This window comes from Silene latifolia, chromosome Y (assembly GCF_048544455.1).
Source record: "Silene latifolia isolate original U9 population chromosome Y, ASM4854445v1, whole genome shotgun sequence".
In the NCBI taxonomy this organism is placed as follows: domain Eukaryota; kingdom Viridiplantae; phylum Streptophyta; class Magnoliopsida; order Caryophyllales; family Caryophyllaceae; genus Silene; species Silene latifolia.
The window spans coordinates 217,038,212-217,055,983 of NC_133538.1; the positions used below are offsets into that span (position 1 = coordinate 217,038,212).

The 17,772-nt window shown below is 39.7% G+C and overlaps 1 non-coding gene across 1 annotated transcript; it reads left to right on the top strand.

The window, feature by feature from the left end:
- The first annotated feature begins 17,044 nt into the window (after window positions 1-17,044).
- On the top strand, window positions 17,045-17,151 carry LOC141637124 (small nucleolar RNA R71). Its single transcript, XR_012541686.1, has one exon. It is a non-coding gene; the product is annotated as a small nucleolar RNA R71 (small nucleolar RNA).
- The last annotated feature ends 621 nt before the right edge of the window (window positions 17,152-17,772 follow it).

Below are 17,772 nucleotides of genomic sequence, written 5' to 3' on the forward strand. Positions count from 1 at the left end.
TAAAACTTATACGGCCAGGACTATTGGTTTTGACAGCGTAACAAGCCTTCAGATCATCAAGGGAAAACGAGATATTATGCTTTTTACAGAGATAATCAATGGAACACACAACCTTCCACACCATAGGCATCAGCTGATAAGATGGAACACCAATATCCTTGATAACCTCAACCATAAGAGGAGAAAAAGGAAGCTTACAACCTGCCCTGAAAGCCCAGTCATGAATGCAGAACCAACCAGGACAAGCCCAGTCGGCCCTGATAGGAGAATTCTCAGGGATCCAGACTTCAGCATCAGCAGGGATGATCCCCTTATCCTTCATCACCGTCTCAAACTCAGGCTTTAAACGGTTTGCAAGAGACTGATCCTCATTTAAAGCCTTCGTAGGCTTGAATTGGAAGTCACCATGAAATATTGAGATCATCTCCAATGGAGAATCACTCGGCTTGCTGATCGTGGAAGGTTGAGCAAGAAGTTACACAAAAACCATGTTCTAAACACATAAGGATGGTTGGAGAACCCACTTGGCTATATTATTTAAGGAGGATATCTGCTAGGAACATCCTAGGCAGTTGAACAATGAGTTATACACAACGGAAATTGAGTACACTAAATGAGATATGCAAGAAGGAAAGGCTGATAATAGGATTCGGTTTTATGAATTGGAGGAACTATGGTAGTTCGTTCCAATAACCGAAGGTACTATCCCTACACACTGTGAGAAGAGTGGGAGTTATTCAAAGGCAAGAGAGCCTATGTCCAGATTGGATCTAGACACGTACTCAAAGAAGTTCTTATAATACATGATTATTCACAAGAATGGGAAATAATATATTTTAAGGTTAGGGAAAACGCAACTATTGCTAAAACTTGCTAACCAAGGCTTTTTCATAGGCTAAGCATGATAAGTCATGCAATTTCAATTGATTTGAGATGTATAGTTATATATAATATAAAGTATGGATTATAGATTATGTAGTAATTAATATGGTATCAATTTTACATATGTGATAATGTATTCATCATTTGAGTTTTATACAAAACTCTTTTCTTTAATACTTTGTTTTTCCAAAAAGGTTGTCGAGACAATGTTGAACCCTATTTAAGTGAATTGGATTAACATAGTATTGGCCCCTAGTTGCTTATATGAGGTGACGTCTTGAATTGACTAGAGTGTGATGCGATTTATGGCAAGTTCAAGTGCCGTAGAGTCATATGGGATGACTAGTCGATCACGTAGACAGACAGTATGTGACACTCTGTCGGGCAGTGACCGCTTATAGAGTTCTGATAATTTTTATAAAGCCTGGTCGTCGCGAGAGCTACTATAGTAGTCTTATGAGTCGATTCTTTGACTAGAGACTGTTCGCCCAAGGTGGTACAGTTTCTGAGTGACTTTAATTTATTCTCTACGACTTTCTTAACTGAGGTCAAATGGGCATATTTTGGGTCATGATGAGATGTGGCTATTCGAAGGGAATAGTGCGATAGGAATTGTCTAGCCCCTTGTCAGGGTTATCTAAAATCTCAGGGCCACTCGAGGAGTAGTGAACTGGAAATGCGTGGCCATGCTTGGAAGGTATCTACGGTAGATAATTCCGGTCAGACAGTTATTCTCCAGATCGAGGAAACCACTCAAGATATGATCAAATGTAAGTATGACCTTCAAGACAGCTTTCATTAAGTGGGAGATTGTAATAGGACAAGAAAATTGGTGACGCACACTTGTCTCGGACAAGTGGGAGATTGTTGGAGTATGTGTCTTCAATAATAGTGCGATCACATGATTAAATCTCATAATAAGAATACGTAAGGAATGATTCATTATATAGTCAACTGATCAACATTAATCGGTAATGATTGGCTAACTAGAGTTTAATATTACTTTCGTTTGACGGTGGTGATCAGTTGATCCCTTAAGGTCACACCTATAGGACAATTCCCAAATAAGAAAGTTAATTAATTGTATATCGATACAGATTAATTAAATCCTTAAATTGAACAAATTTATAAGTGAGAATTATATATCTTTTTGTAATGTGATTAAATAAGATTCAATTTAGTAATTAATTTGTTATATTACTAAAATTGATTAATGTTTGTGAAACATTTGAGATAAGAGTTATTAGTTTGTTATGATTACAAGATGTTGTAGATTATATTAACAAGACTTAATGTGACCCATTTTATATACATGTAATTGTGAATTCCTTGTTAATTTGTTAAATGTAGTTTATTTAACTTGAAATGATATTTAATTATATAAATATGCATTTATATTACTAATGACAATGTTACATGTCACATGTCACAACATATTACAAATGACAAATTACAAAGATAAAATGAAGGTCCATTTTATGTATAAAACCGGTTGGACTAGAGGTCTTATGGGTGTTTAAGTTTTGTCAATATCTTGGCATAAGATGCTAAAAACATAATAATTGCATCTAGGTGTAGCCCTCACATACCTAGTGTTTTAAGAAGACAAAAAGCAAGAGTAGCCTTGCCTTCCATATGCCACCAAACCGGCACCCCCCTCCCTATTAGAGAACATTGGTTCTCATTTTTCTTAAGAAGAAAAATCTCTTATGCTCTACTTCTTACCTTCTCTCATAAATTGTTTATGATCATAAGATTTTTTCTAAAAAATCTAATATTGTCATATGAATACTAGTTGTAGTATTATTATAAATATTAGATTTGAAATTTAAGGTTACTAATAAATATTATCTAGTTAGCAATAGTATTAGTGTTTGGGTTATTTTGGACGTGGGCCACATCCCTGTCTATGGATTTGGGCCACTTACCGATCTGCAGTTACGGGCCACCTGCACGCTCAGCCAATTTGTGGACATGTAGTGGTCTAGAAAGCCATGCTCAGTGGCGTTGAAATGCTTTCGACGCGATCGCTTTAGATCGGTCGGTTTCGTCTCGGTAAAGGTCTCGAAACGATTAGAGATGTTCAAAGTCGCTACCAAGCATTTGTGGGATGCTTGGAACCCGTTCGAATCCACTTTTTACCTAGTTAAACCGTGGCAAAAAGCGGTGTTTGACATAGGTACTAAAGATAAGGACTCGTCCCCCTTTTAGCATTCTATGCCTAGGATGACTCTCGTACGCCCTGGACAAGGCCATCCACTATCCAAAGGTTCTGAGTAAGGGGTGAGGGTACGTATTGGGAATTCCTTTAATCGGACAACCAATCCCGCCTGCGTTAGCGGCCTCTACTGATCGATCGTGGTTGTTTAAGTACAGAAGTTGATGAAATGGTGTAAATGCATGAATGTACATCCAAAAGTTTTAACCCAACATGTGCGATTTCTAAGTCGGTTTGTTAATCCAAATATCAAGCATAACATGTCAAGTTGGATTTAGATTGATTTGCATGTGAAAACGAAAATTAAACATCCATTTACCAAGTTCGGGTTATGATGCTTAACAAGATCCATTTATTGAAAAAGGGTGTCAAATGACAGTGTAAAAAAATGTAAACTCGTCAATCTGATCCGTCACGTTTTCGGATAAACCGTAATTGGGATCGTCCTAGACAAGTACCAAAATGCGACAGAACAGTGCCAGGCCGCCCTGTTAAGGCGCGGGCCTATTAGCGAGATAAAGGGCTCTGCCATGGTTTTGTAAGATGGAAACATACGTCCTCTTGGGGCGCGAGCCATGAGCCGACCTAAGGGGGCGTCTCCTGGTTCTTGAAAAGGTTATTTAAAACCGTATTTATGATGAAGGATTTCCAAATGTTGTTTGCATGACTCGGAATAATTACTATTGTGTTAGTAACATTCGTTGTCGGATTTGCTTGTTTGGAAAGTATAGTTTATGTTAGGCCTGCAAATCCGCAGACGTCCCTGATCAGTATCTCATCTTGACCTGACTATCAGGCTGTCAGGGTGTCAGGGTATCAGGACACATGAAGATAGGCGCCAGGCCATGAAGAGGACAACGGTCAAAATATCAGGACGATATTATACCAGGAGCTCATATTATAAATGAAATATATACGCAACATTGAATGAAATGATCTCGCAGTAAATGCAGTAATTAAGGGAGAATTATTGAAAATTATTATGGACAATTATGGAGAATATTCCGCATTAATTATGGCATCAGGCAGCCGTTCAAGTGAAGCTTATATAAAGAATACTTTGAAGACATTTGCAACACATCGTCTACACAAGGAGAAGTATATATCCACATACACAATACTTAGAGTAATATAAACATTGTCGTTATCATATAATTGTCCCGATTACATAGTGAAATCCTCTCCTGGCTTGGTGCCCGTGGTTTTTCCTATTTAAGGGTTTTCCACGTACAAAATTCTTTGTCTCATTATTGTTGTTATTATTATACTTACGGCTTTATATTTCAACCCTGACGACCTGACCAACAGACCACTTAGAGCTAGTTAGCCGCACATGAGTCTATCCTGACCTGACTTTGCCTTGCACAAAATACACCCAAAACAGTTTACAAACATAAATCTAAAATATCTGATTTGAACTAATCATGTTAAGTTCATTTCTTTGTAATTAGTCAAGTTAATCATCGTACTCGGATTAGACCGACATGGTATAAAGAACCAAGGATGATTATGAATTATGACTAATATATTTTAAAATGTAAACAGATGAGAAAAATGGTAAATAAAATAAAAGATGTTTAAAATAACCTTTAATTTGTAATTAACCAATAATATCATCGAGTCACGGAATAAACCGTCATGGTATAAGGAACCAAGGATGATTTTTGTAATGGCTAAAATATGTTTATCATAGAAATGAATTAAAATGGTAAATAAAAGAAAGGAATTTCCTTTAAAATGTAATTAACCAATTAATATCACCGAGTCACGGATTAAACCGTCATGGTACATGGAACCAAGGGTGATTATAATTTATGGCTAAAAAGTTTGTCATAAAAACGATTTGAAACATTTGAAATGGTAAAAAATGATTCCAAATAAGAAATGAAATAAAGAGGACAGGCGAGAACAAACATGGATGAGTCTGACCTAGACACCTACAAGAGGCGCGAGCCTCCCTGCATAGCAAGGAGCTCATATCTCAGAACAAACATGGATGAGTCTAACCTATATTTGAATCGTGTTATGCATTGTTCATGTTCATAAAGTTCTAAAAACAGTAAAGACATGAAATAAGTGAGATATTTACACCCTCAAACTTACGTGTATTGATGTTTGCGAAGTAGACGACTTTAGAGACAGTTTTCTCGTAGTGACTAATCGCGATCAAAGAAGTTTAAAAAGGTGCCTTAAAAAGGATTTTGTTTTGAAAATGAGTTGAAAATATGTTAATTAAAACATGTTGATTGATGAATTAAGTTGGTCAAATGGGTCGGTCGAATGCTCGGCGACGGTACCAAACAAAATGTGTAAGGCTTGTGTTTACGATCGGTAGGTCGTAAACACGTGTCGATTTTGTGACTTAGGAAGTCGGGTCTAGAAGTTTAAGGGAGAAGGAGGGGGCGGACTCTCGCGTGAATGTTGTAGTGTGCGATGGTGGGTATTTATAGAGAAATGTGGGATGGTAGGCCGGTTGATTTTGCTTAGAGGTTAAGCAGATGGCCTAAAGAGGCGCGAGCCACCTCATGATGGAAAGGGGTGTATTGTCCCTTTCAATTTGGACGTGGCCTATTCTCCATCCATTTTTGATATGTGGTATTCTTACAAGATGTCGTGTAACAATATGGGCATCTAATAAGTTGAATTTGGTGTTACTTGAGGTAGGTGTTATGTGTGCTTGACTCGGGTTTGAACCGTCTGAGTCGGGATTTGAATTTGGAGTCGGTTTTTGGCTCGGTGTCGGTTTTGACTCTAATTAGGGTCATTTTAATGGAAATGACATGATAAAAACATTCATGGCATTATTTTCGACATTCAAGATTTGGTTTGACTCTGGTTAACCCAGGTTGACTCGAGTTGTGGGTTTCTGAGTCGGTTTTGGGTCCTAAGACGGTTTTGAGTCTAATTAGGGTCATTTTAATTGAAATGACATGATAAAAGCATTCATGGCATTATTTTAGACATTTGGGATTTGGTTTGACTCGGGTTGACTTAGGTTAACTCGAGTTGCGGGTTTCTGAGTCGATTTTTGGTCCGAAGACGGTTTTAACTCTAAATAGTGTTATTTTAATGCAAATGAAGTTAGAAAACTTTTGAAATCATTTTTCATATTCGAGTAGCGTGTTAAACCGTCACATGTATAGCTAATACATGCACGCGTATCAAAAACACGTTATAGTCCTATCATCATCGGGAGGTTTTTGGGAGGTGGAGATACCGGGTATCTACAGAGCCCCCACTTTGACTGAGGCTTGGACAGGGTAAAAGTCAAAGTATAGCCTCCAGGTCAATCGAATATTACAACCTAAAGACCATTGCGTCGTCGAGGCGACTCAAAAAGGTTTGAGCCAAGGACCTGCCGTCGGAAAGGTCGACGTCGAGGCGACTCGGGGATTCGAGTCAAGGACCTGCCGTCGGGAACATTTTAGAGTCTGTCGACTTCCGATTCGGGTCGTTTAAAGTCCATTAGACTATGTATAAAGGCTCGCCAGCCACAAGAAGGAGTCATACCTGAGGCATCTTCGGGACATGTCATTGAATTATTTGCGCGCAAAGGCTCGCCAACCATTGAAGGTGGTGCGTTTTGAGGCTCGCCAGCCATAGGAAGATGTCATACCTGGGGCATCTTCGGGATATGTCCTTGAATTCTTTGCGCACAAAGACTCACCAACCGTGTTGAATGTAATGCGTTTTAAGGCTCGCCAGCCATCGATGGTCGAATGATCAACTCTGGCAAATAGCCTGTGTGACTTTCATTTGAAAATCGGCACTCACTGGGGAGTTAGAAACTTTTCAGGACTCGCCGGGGATATGAGTTTCTGCTCGTTGTAAGGTAGCATACGGTATGTAATCGACAGGGTTAAAGCCCTTGGACTTGAAGGGTCAACGTTTGTTGGGAAGAACCCTATACTTAGCTGGAGTGAGTTTGTTTTCTCAAGATTACCTGCATGGTTAGTGACCACACAAATCTGCAGTCGCATAGACAAGCACGTTGAATGCAGGCATATAAGCACGTAAGCATATAAGCATGTGAGCAGTTAGCATATAAGCAACTCACATGTAATATCTCACATGAGGGGAGATAGAAGTTTTGAAAGTTGTGAAGTTTAATATTGAATCTTCTTGCTTCTAGATAAGTGATTTGACATATCAGAGACACGTGACCGTTGCGACATTGACTCACACAGACGCATACTGACGGACTGACAAACAGATGGTCGTCAACGTGATGTAGACTTAGTGTTGACACGACACAGGGTGACTCTGACAGACATTGCACATGTAAGTGCAACTCCTTAGCAAAGAAAGGGTGACTACGCATATCAAATCCCTGAGGTAGAAGGTCCGCTTGGCTGGGGAACACGAAATGATTATCTTCTCCAGACATCTTTGCCACCATTTGCTTGTTTCAGATACCTTCTCGAGTTTTGATGATTCAGAGAGCGGAACCAAGACTTTGTCATCGTCCGAATCGGGCACTAGGCTATGGGCGGTTTTATTTTGGATTGTAGCTGAGACTTAAAAGATGTTTGAGGACAAAGGACGGGTGGCGTCTTGAAAGTGAAGCCCTTAGAGTGAGAAGGTGGGATTTTGAAAAAACAAGTAATGTGCGACTTCTTAAGGAATGAGCCTCCAATAAAGAGGTATAAGATTGAATTTTGCATCTGGGTGGACTGCTTTTGAGGATCGATGTTGATGGTTGAGATTGGGATGGGTGCGCGTGATGCAATCCCGCTAAGTGTTCACAAATTAAGATGTGGTCGTTGGGTCACGGTCGAATCAAAACACAATTTATAGCTTCACAAACAACTCTACAATTAGTAAAGAGGCAAGTAAAGGTCGGATCCCAAGGGACGGGTATTGAAATGAGATTTCTATTGCAACTAGTGGTGTCTAAGGGGTGTCACAAATTGGGTTGATGTAGAAGGTCACTAAACTAAAATAGCAATGAAAATAAACAGGCAAAATGAATTAAAGGGGTGTAAACAATTGATTAAAGGCACTAGGGTGTCATGGGATCATAGGGGAATCATGGGATATGATCATACAAACATGTTCTCAAATTATAAGAAAGCAATTATTGTTGTGATGGACTGAGTTGGGTTATATCTTACAATCCTAGGAAAGTTTGGGTCCCGGAGCCGAATCGATTAGATTGTACAACACCTACAAGTCGACTTAATCTTCCCTACTCAACAACATGCATGGTCTAATGAGACTCGAGTTGGGTTATGTCTTACAAGTCTCATTGAAAAGATACGAGATGATAGTAAATGCAAGGATTCATAGGCTTAGCATTTCATCAAATATAACATGTGCATGAGTTGAGATCAAAACAAGCAAGCAAATAAAACATGAAAGCATATTAATTTAAGCATGAATCATTCCCCATGTTGGTTTCCCCTAATCACCCATTAATCCTAGCTAAGAGATTACTCACTCATTATCATGTTGATCATGCTAGCAAGGTTGTCAATCATACCAACAATATGAAACATGATGAATAAATGAAAGTAATTAACAATAATTTAAAAGGGATTAAGAGATTATACCTACTAATGATTCCAATAATAAAGCAAAGATAAAAGAAGTACTTGAATGCTTGATTGAGAGGTTGTCAATCTCCCAACAATAACCCAAATAATCTTCAATTACCCAAAATAAAGGATGAACAAAAGAGAGATTAAAGAACTAAAAACTTGGATTAAAACTTGATTAATACTTGATTACAATATTAAAGAGAGATTTGATTGATATTAACTATACTAATTATTGATAAGAAGAACATGCTCCTCTAATTAGACTAATGGGGTATTTATAGTGGAAATTAGGGAGGATGCATTAGGGTTAACTAAGGGCTAAACTAGTAATTACACTTTTTAAGTTGAGCAAGGAGGACCCGACATTTTTCGAGAGAAGGGCTTCTTTCTTCGTAGCTTGGAGAAGACAATCCGTCTTTGTCTTTGGAATCCGGGCGGAATAGGGTCGGGACGGGCGGATTCTGGCGTTGGAATCCGAGCGGATTCAGGGGAATCCGGTCGGATTGTGGAGGTGGAATCCGAGCGGAATAAGGCAAAGCCGCTCGGATTGTGCTGCTGCGGGACGGACGAATTGGTGACAATCCGCTCGGATTGTCAGTCAGCAACAAATCTTCTTCTTTTCTTCCCTTTTCTTCATAAATTCCTTGGGGATTTCCTTGGGGACTCAAGGGTCCTTTCTCAACTTTGCTCTTCTACTATAATATGTACAAAGGCCTTCTAATCTTGTCTCTCCTTGATGCTTGGTCATTGAATTCGATCAATTTAGTTTCGTTTTGCCATGAAAATGCAAGATTCTTACTCCTTTCCTACCAAGGGATCAAAATCTCAAAGAATATGCAAAACAAAGAACTAAAGATAAGAAATGACCCAAATAAGCACTAAAAAGCATGGGAACAAGGCTAATTTGGGGGCTAAATATGCGCCAATTATGGTCACATCAAATATCCCCAAACCGAACCTTTGCTCGTCCCGAGTAAAGAGGTGACAAAGACTAGGACCAATACTAACCTATCCTAATAATATAGCCGATATGAGACAATTAGTGGGTCTCACTCCGCCCCTTTAACTCACAACAAGACAACCATGAGGTAGGATGCCTTCTTGCAAGGTAAGGTGGGTCTTGCCAAAATGGCGACACATCCAAACATTAAGCACATAAAATCACATAAAGGATGCATCTACAAAAAGAATAACCACTCCCTCATCAAGTGGCGGAGGCACTAAAGAGGAACAAATTTAAGAGCATGTAATCCTTCACAAATACTAGTTCAACAAATTACTAAGTCTAAGAGGATGGCACTAAATCACCTCCAAATGGTGTTAAACTAGACTACTTTCGTCCTCAATTTCCAAATGCTTTCGTCAAGAGCGATCGGATGGTGGTGGAATGATGATCCCTATGATGCTAGTAGCATATGACATGACAAGTCTCGAATTCTCTACAAAAGTAAAGGTCATGGATTGTCCCAAACTCGACCAAGTGGTTTGACAAAAGGCTTTTTGGGGAATGAAATGCTCAAATCTTTATTCACAACGGGTGGATATGACAAGTATTCAAAATTGTCCCCATTTCACTTTCACATTTCAAAAATTTAAGATGGGGTTTGTCCCTTCCGGGCTAGTGTCCTTTGCTTTCGCCAATCGCTTAATAGGCAACCGGTTAACCTCTAGACAATAGCTTTTCGGGGTGATAGTCACTCTGTCTCTGGGCGGCCGAATTCACAACCGTATGAGGGCCCAATTCAATGGATCCCGCACCAAAGCACATCGAAGTGGTACGCCTCCATGAAAACAACTTAAATTTCTCAACAATTCATAACATTTGAGGTTTCCTTGGCATTACATTACTTCCACAAGACAAAATTTCTTTGAAATGAGCACTTCAAGCTTATTGATAGAAAATATTTTTGGGTTGCCTTACCACAAGGTCAAACAAGGTCACCTAGACAAGTTAACCAAGTCCACATCGCATCACGGGGTTGGATAGGTGACTCACATGCAAACCCTTGACTAGGCCTTGGGTCATGGGTCAAAAGATACTAGTATCACACTATCTACGGTGTTTTACAACCATTCTAGTAGGCAAAGTCTTAAGTTGAACAAGTATTTGTAATGGCTTAGTTGCTCTTGTCAAAGTTCCTAAATAGGCATTTTTCAAAACATTTCTAACATTACATGCCATGATGCAACTAATATAAACATCCTAATGCAAGTGATTCTATCAACTAATATGACATATAAACTAAATGCAAGTCCTAAATTCACATTGTTATACCGCATCAATCAAAATAAAGCCACATAGTCATTAACATAAAGAGGAAAAAGGAGATTGGAAAGATCATACCATGCGGTCTTCAATATCCTCATGTCTCGGATGTGGCGTAGTCAATCAATGTGAACAAGGATAGAACAAACACAATATATACAAGACACTATATACAAGACTACAAAAGGAAATAAACATGTTTTTGGGTTTTCAATTTTCAAATTTTTATGATTTTTGAAATTTTTCAATTTTTTTGATTTTTGAATAAGGGTTAAATGTTAGAATTCCCATCCCCACACTAATATGGCCATTGTCCTCAATGGCCAAAATGATGGAAATTATGCAAAGATGATGCATGATTTCTATACTAAATGCAATTTACACTAAGCTATACTACATGATGCATGGTTTTTGTTATGACGGAGAGGATAATTTAGATTACCTCCCGTTGTGTATGCATTAACTTCCCCAAACCGAGTGAGACACTATTGCTAATGTCCAAGGATGGGTGTAGTTCATGCACACACTATGTTATGCATGAAACTAATTTGTCATTTTGGATTTTGAAAATGGGAACAATAGAATGAGAACACCTCAATGGTACCGAGGTGTGAGTCCTCTAATGGGGCTAGGACTACTCCAACAATGATCAAAATTATATAAAATACAAGGAGAGAAATAGACAAACCATGAGAGGGTAGGAGTCTCCAAGGCTTGCTAATCTTCCATCATGCTATCACCATCACTTCCCTCATTAGAAGTGGTCACATTGCCACTTCCCTTGTCATTTGCTTCTTCACTTTCTTCCTCATCTTCCTCATCATCATCTTCACCATCCTGTTCTTCTTCACTTGCTTCTTCCTCAATATTATCATCAACTTCTTCATCATTACCAACAACCTCATTGTCACCCAAAACGACCCTAGATGCACCCGGAAATAAGACTTCTCTATCCGCCCAACTAGGCAAAGGACAAGATGGATCAAGTAGTCCTTGCCTAGCTAAGTGTAGGAGGGGTGGATATTGAGCCAAGTAGGCATTTTTCCGATCTTCATAGGCTTGCTTGTGCATTGCTTGGATGAGAAGAGTCACATAGTCTTTCCCAACTTCAACTCCTTCCGGCTTGAACTCTTCATACTTAAAGGGGTAAGGTGGTATGACAATGGAAGAGGAGGGCATTTCAAGATCACCCTTTTGTTTTTGAATGATATACTCGGCCTCTTTGGAAAGGGGAAGTAGATAATTGGTCCGGTGGACGCTTAGACGACAAATCTTCGAAGGCAAGGTGAACGATCTAGCTTCACTAGTGAGCCATCCATACTTAGTGTCAAGGGGGTTATGGGCAACCCACTTGAACTTGTGAATCATAGTATGCATATCAACAAGATGGCCACCCTCCTTTGCTTTGTACTTATTATCCTTATTGAAGTTAGGATCAAAGTGCTTGGCTAGGATAGTGACTAGGCCGCCATTGACAATAACGGTCGTGCCCTTCTTCCCACAATCAATGTTGAGCCATCTATCTACCAAGAGCCTCAAAGAATTGTAAGGCTTGGTGTGTACTCTTCCGATATTCAAAGCCGATTCAAAGAGAATAAAATCAAGTCTTGTGAAATGGTTGGTATCTTTCCTAGCAATTATGGTGTTACCCACGACCTTGTGCCATACTCTTATGCTCGGATGGTGGACCAAAAGAGCACGACTCGCATGAAAATCCTCAAATTTCTTCCCGGAGATTGCCTCCCAAAGAGGTTCGGGGTCATACTTTCCATAACTCTTAAAATAACTCGGTTCATCACTAAGACCCAAAATTTCACCCAATTCCCTAAAGGTAATGCGTCAACTAACATTAGCTAGACGAAACTCGAGACTCTCCCTATTCTCAACTTTGGTGACTTTCAAGGAACTTAAAAATTCCAAGGTAAGGGAGGGGTATGTCAATTCCCTTGTTTCAAACAATTTCTTCAACCCCATGGCATTGAAAAAGGCTCTAGTTTGCTCAAGAACACCCAATTTTTCTAAGGTATCTTCACATATGAATTTGGTGGATTGTAATGACTTCATAGCAAACTTGACAAAGGTATTTCTATGGGTATCGGAAATAAAAGTTACCTCCGGATAATGCAAAACTTGATCAATTACCGGAGTAGAAGGTGTTGTTGCTCCCATAGAAGGTTGTTGTTGTTGTTGCACTTCCAAGTTTGGTGTTGCTACCACCATAGCCAATGCTTTCTTTGTTTGAAGAGCCTTTTGCCTTTGTGAGAGTGCCTTAGCCTTTGGTGCCTTTGTTGCCTTTGTTGCCTTTGTTGCTTCCTTAGTCCTTGCCATTGATGAACTAACCAAGAAAAGAATGAAAAATCTTCAATTTGTAGTATGCCCAAATCGATTTGAAGGTGAAAGGCTTTGCCTTTATGAAATCAAAAATCGACTCAAAGGTTGAAGATTTTGTGCTTGGTTTTGATTTTTGTTGAAGAAGGAGTGATTGATTTGTTGTTGGAGGGATGGTTTGATTTGTATTTGGTGAATGTTGTTGAGGGTTTTTGTTTTTGTGATGGAGAGGATAAGGGTTTTGATGTTGTGGGTAGTGTTTATGAATGAATGAATGAATGAATGAAGGTGGGGGGGGGGGGGTTTAAAGAGACCGAAATTTTCGAATCTGCAGGGGCAATCCGTGCGGATTCTGCTCTTTCTGGACTTTGCAAAACTCGCCTAAAGACGGGCGGATTCAGAAGAAGACGCTCGGATTTGTTGAACACGGGACGGGCGGATTTGCTTAAAGACGGACGGATTTCAGTCCAGAAAATTTTGCTTGTTTTCCTCAGCTGCAAAGACGGACGTCTTTCTTACAAGACGGGCGGATTCTACAAGACGGGCGGATTGCTTCTCAGGACGCCCGGATTCAGTCACAGTCAAGAATTTTTCAAAATTCAGCTCAGCTCAGGACGGGCGTCTTTTCTGCAATACGCTCGGATTACTGAAGACGGGCGGATTCTGAGGAATCCGCTCGGATTCTTCCCTTGTGTACACGGATTCAGTTCCATCCGTGCACAATGCATTTCCCTTACCATTCTTTCTTCAAGTCTTGTGTTCGTCATTGTGGGGGCACTACTAAGGCATGGATAGCCTAGGCAATAGTCATCCCCACAATAAGCTAAAAGCACTACACATCAATTGAAATCGTTAGTCCCTCCCTCACTTCTCTCAAACAAGACAATTATTTTGATCAAAGTAAATAAAAATCCAAAGATGACAAAAATGCAATACAAGAATTGAAATGTAAGTTAGGGAGTTAGAAATATTTACAAGTGGTGGTTTAGGGAGGACTCCACCAAACTCTCATTCTTGATGAGATATCAAGGGGGAATGTCCAAGGTGTTGTTGATGTTGCTCAACACCTTGAAGAAGTAATCAAAAGCTTGTTCATTATCATGGTAGAGGTTCTCAATAGACCTTGGCCCTTGTTGTTGGTCTTGATCGATGGCATTACCAATGTAGGGATTAAAAATCCCTTCAAATTCATCGTCCCAAAGACCACAAGCTTCATTAAGTTGATAATTGAAAATCTCTTGCTTAGATGGAGACAACTCTCCCAATTTCTTCTCTTGGCCAATGAGGCCATCCTCTTCTTCCTTGGTTGATTTTGATGAGCTTTGCAAGCTCTCCTTGTCACAATTCACTTGCTCTTTGAATGGAGCATATTCAATTTTATTCTTCCATTGGAGTTCCGATTTCTTCCTTTCATCCTTTCAGCTATAATGATCAATCATGAAACATGGTTCATGCAAACGAGGAGCTCTCATAGTCTTGTCAAGATTAAAATTTATGCTTTCATCTCTCACTTCTAGAGTGAGCTCACCATGTTTCACATCAATCACCGCACCCGCGGTGTGTAGGAAAGGTCTTCCTAGGATGATTGGAATGTTGGAATCTTCCTCCATATCAACAATGACAAAGTCCACCGGGATGAAAAACTTCCCAATTCGCACGGGGACATCTTCCCATATCCCTAACGGTGTCTTCGTCGATCTATCGGCCATTTGGAGTGTGATGTTGGTGCATTTAAGCTCTCCCATTCCCAACCTTTTACTCACCGAGTACGGCATGACACTCACACAAGCCCCTAGATCACATAAGGCTTTGTTGATCGTTGTGTCGCCAATGGTACACGGTATTGAGAAGCTTCCCGGATCCTTTAACTTTGGAGGTGAACTCCCTTGAAGTATTGCACTACTCACCTTAGTGAAGGCGATAGTCTCAAGCTTCCGGATCGACTTCTTCTTTGTGAGGATATCTTTCATGTATTTCGCATAGGCCGGCACGTGATTGATTAATTCTGTGAAAGGAATTGAGACTTCCAAATTCTTCACAATTTCCATGAATTTTCCAAGTTGATCATTAAATTTGGGCTTGGCTTGACGACTTGGAAAAGGGAGTCTAATCACAATGGGCTCCTTCTTCTTGGCCTTGTCTTCATTTTTCTTTCAACTTTCTTCTTTTGATGATTCTCCATCTTTGGAGTTTTGCACAATTTCTTTCTTTTCGCTAGCTTCCACAACTTCATCCTCAACTTGCTTCTTCGGGTAAAAGAGCTGTTGAAAGATGGATTTACTGATGATACCTGGACTGCTCAAACTCATGGGTATTCAATCAGAGGAGGATATGGCTGGTTGGTCATGCCTCAGCCTGTACTGGACTGGACTAAACTGGTCTGGAATAGCTGGAACACTCCCAAGCATTCAATGATAACCTGGATTACTCTCTATGGAGGACTGAACATCAAAGAGAAATTGTTTAGAATTGGTTGCAGCAATGATAGTCACTGTTGTTGCTGTGATAGTATGCTTGAAACTCATGAACACCTCTTTATCTACTGTCCCTACAGCAGCAGGATCAGAGGTAAGCTAGAAAACTGGCTTGGCAGACCTATGCCTAATGTCAATGACATGGTAGAAGGTAATACGGGGTCAATTCAGTGGAAGATAATGGCAGTGGTGATGAATGCCTACTGCTATAATGTCTGGCTGCAGAGAAATAATGCAAGGATAAATAATTTCATCACCAGACCTGAAATTGTTGCCAAACGGATTGAAGAGGAAGCTATGAGACGCATCAAATTCAAAGCTGGAGTTTTTATTCTGATAGCTTGTTTGGGAGTTTATTTTTTCTCCTTGTACATGATACGTTTTTTGTTTTGATATCTAATACAATGACTCACATTTCACCAAAAAAAAAACTTGCTTCTTCGGTGCTTCATACCTTATACCACTTCTCAAGTGAATGGCACTAACCGTTTCATGTCTAGGGGGATTACTTTGAGGTGGTAATTGCCCCTTTTGTCTTTGTGAGCTTGAAGATGCTAGTTGAGTCAATTGTGTTTCCAACATCTTGGTGTGAGCTAGAATGTTGTTGATGGTGGTTTCCTTTGCTTGGCTATCTTTTTACATTTGAGTGAAAAATTCTTGTTGATTCTTTTGCATTTGGAGGACCGCTTTTTGGACATCAAAACCTTGGTCATTTTGGTGATTGTATGGATTTTGATTTTGGTAACCTTGGTTTTGATTGTAAAAGGGTCTTTGATTTTGGTTTCTCATGGGTGGTGGAGTGTATGTTATTTGAGGGTTTTGAACATTTTGGCTTTTGTATGAGAGATTTGGATGGAATTTGGTGTTTTCATTGTAAAAGTTGGAATAAGGGGTACCACTCTTGTATGCTTGGAAAGCATTCACTTGTTCATTTGTTCCCCTACATTCACCTTGGTCATGTCCTAAAGTTCCACAATTCTCACATATCCCAGTTGGGATTGATGAGGATGCCGTCATGGCATTAACATGATGCTTTGATGATTTTGAGTTTTCCTCAAGTCTAGCCATAGCTTGTTCAAACTTCAAGTTGATTGTGTCAATGTGAGCACTAAGTTGAGCACCCAATTGAGTAACGGAGTCCACTTCATGCTTTCCTCCTCTAGTAGCCTTGCGAGGTCTACTATATTGTGAGTTATGGACCGCCATTTCCTCAATCTTGTTCCATGTTTGATTGTCATCAACTTCGGTGAACATTCCATTTGATCCCATATTGAGAATGTTCCTAGAATCTTCATATAAACTATTCTAAAATTGTTGCACTAAAAACCATTCGCTAAGTCCATGGTGAGGACATGAGCGACAAATTCCCTTGAACCGCTCCCAAGCTTCATACAAAGACTCTTCATCCCTTTGCTTAAAACCCGTAATTTGAGCTCTTAGCATGTTAGTCTTTTCCGGTGGGTAGAATTTTTTGTAGAAAGCTAGAGCCAACTTTTTCCAAGAATCTATTCCAAGGGTGGCCTTATCAAGGCCCTTCAACCATTGCTTCGCGGTGCCGATTAAGGAAAAAGGAAATAAGACCCATCTAATTTGGTCTTGAGTCACGCCCGTTTGAGAGATTGCATCACAATAGTCGCAAAAGGTTTCCATATGAGAATGAGGGTCCTCACTAGGCATCCCCCCAAATTGGCTCCTCTCAACTAATTGGATGAAGGCGGACTTGGCAATAAAATTTCCGGTTAGATGTTGCGGTGTAGGAGTACCATTTGGTAGATTCTCCTCGGTGGGTATGGAGTGTGACGAGAATTTAGGCATTGTAGGTGGATTTTGTGGGGTATTGTGTAATGGGTTTTCTTCTCCTTCTATTGCGAAAGGATTGACAAACTCACTAGTGGGTTGAACAACTTCACTAATACCACTTAAATTCCTCCTAACAAGTCTCTTATTGTTCGTCAAGGTTCTTTCGATTTCACGGTCAAAAGGTAACAAATCACCTTGTAACCTTCTAGACATGCAAAATATCAAACAACTCGAAAACAATTAGAACAAACCTTGAGGAGTTTT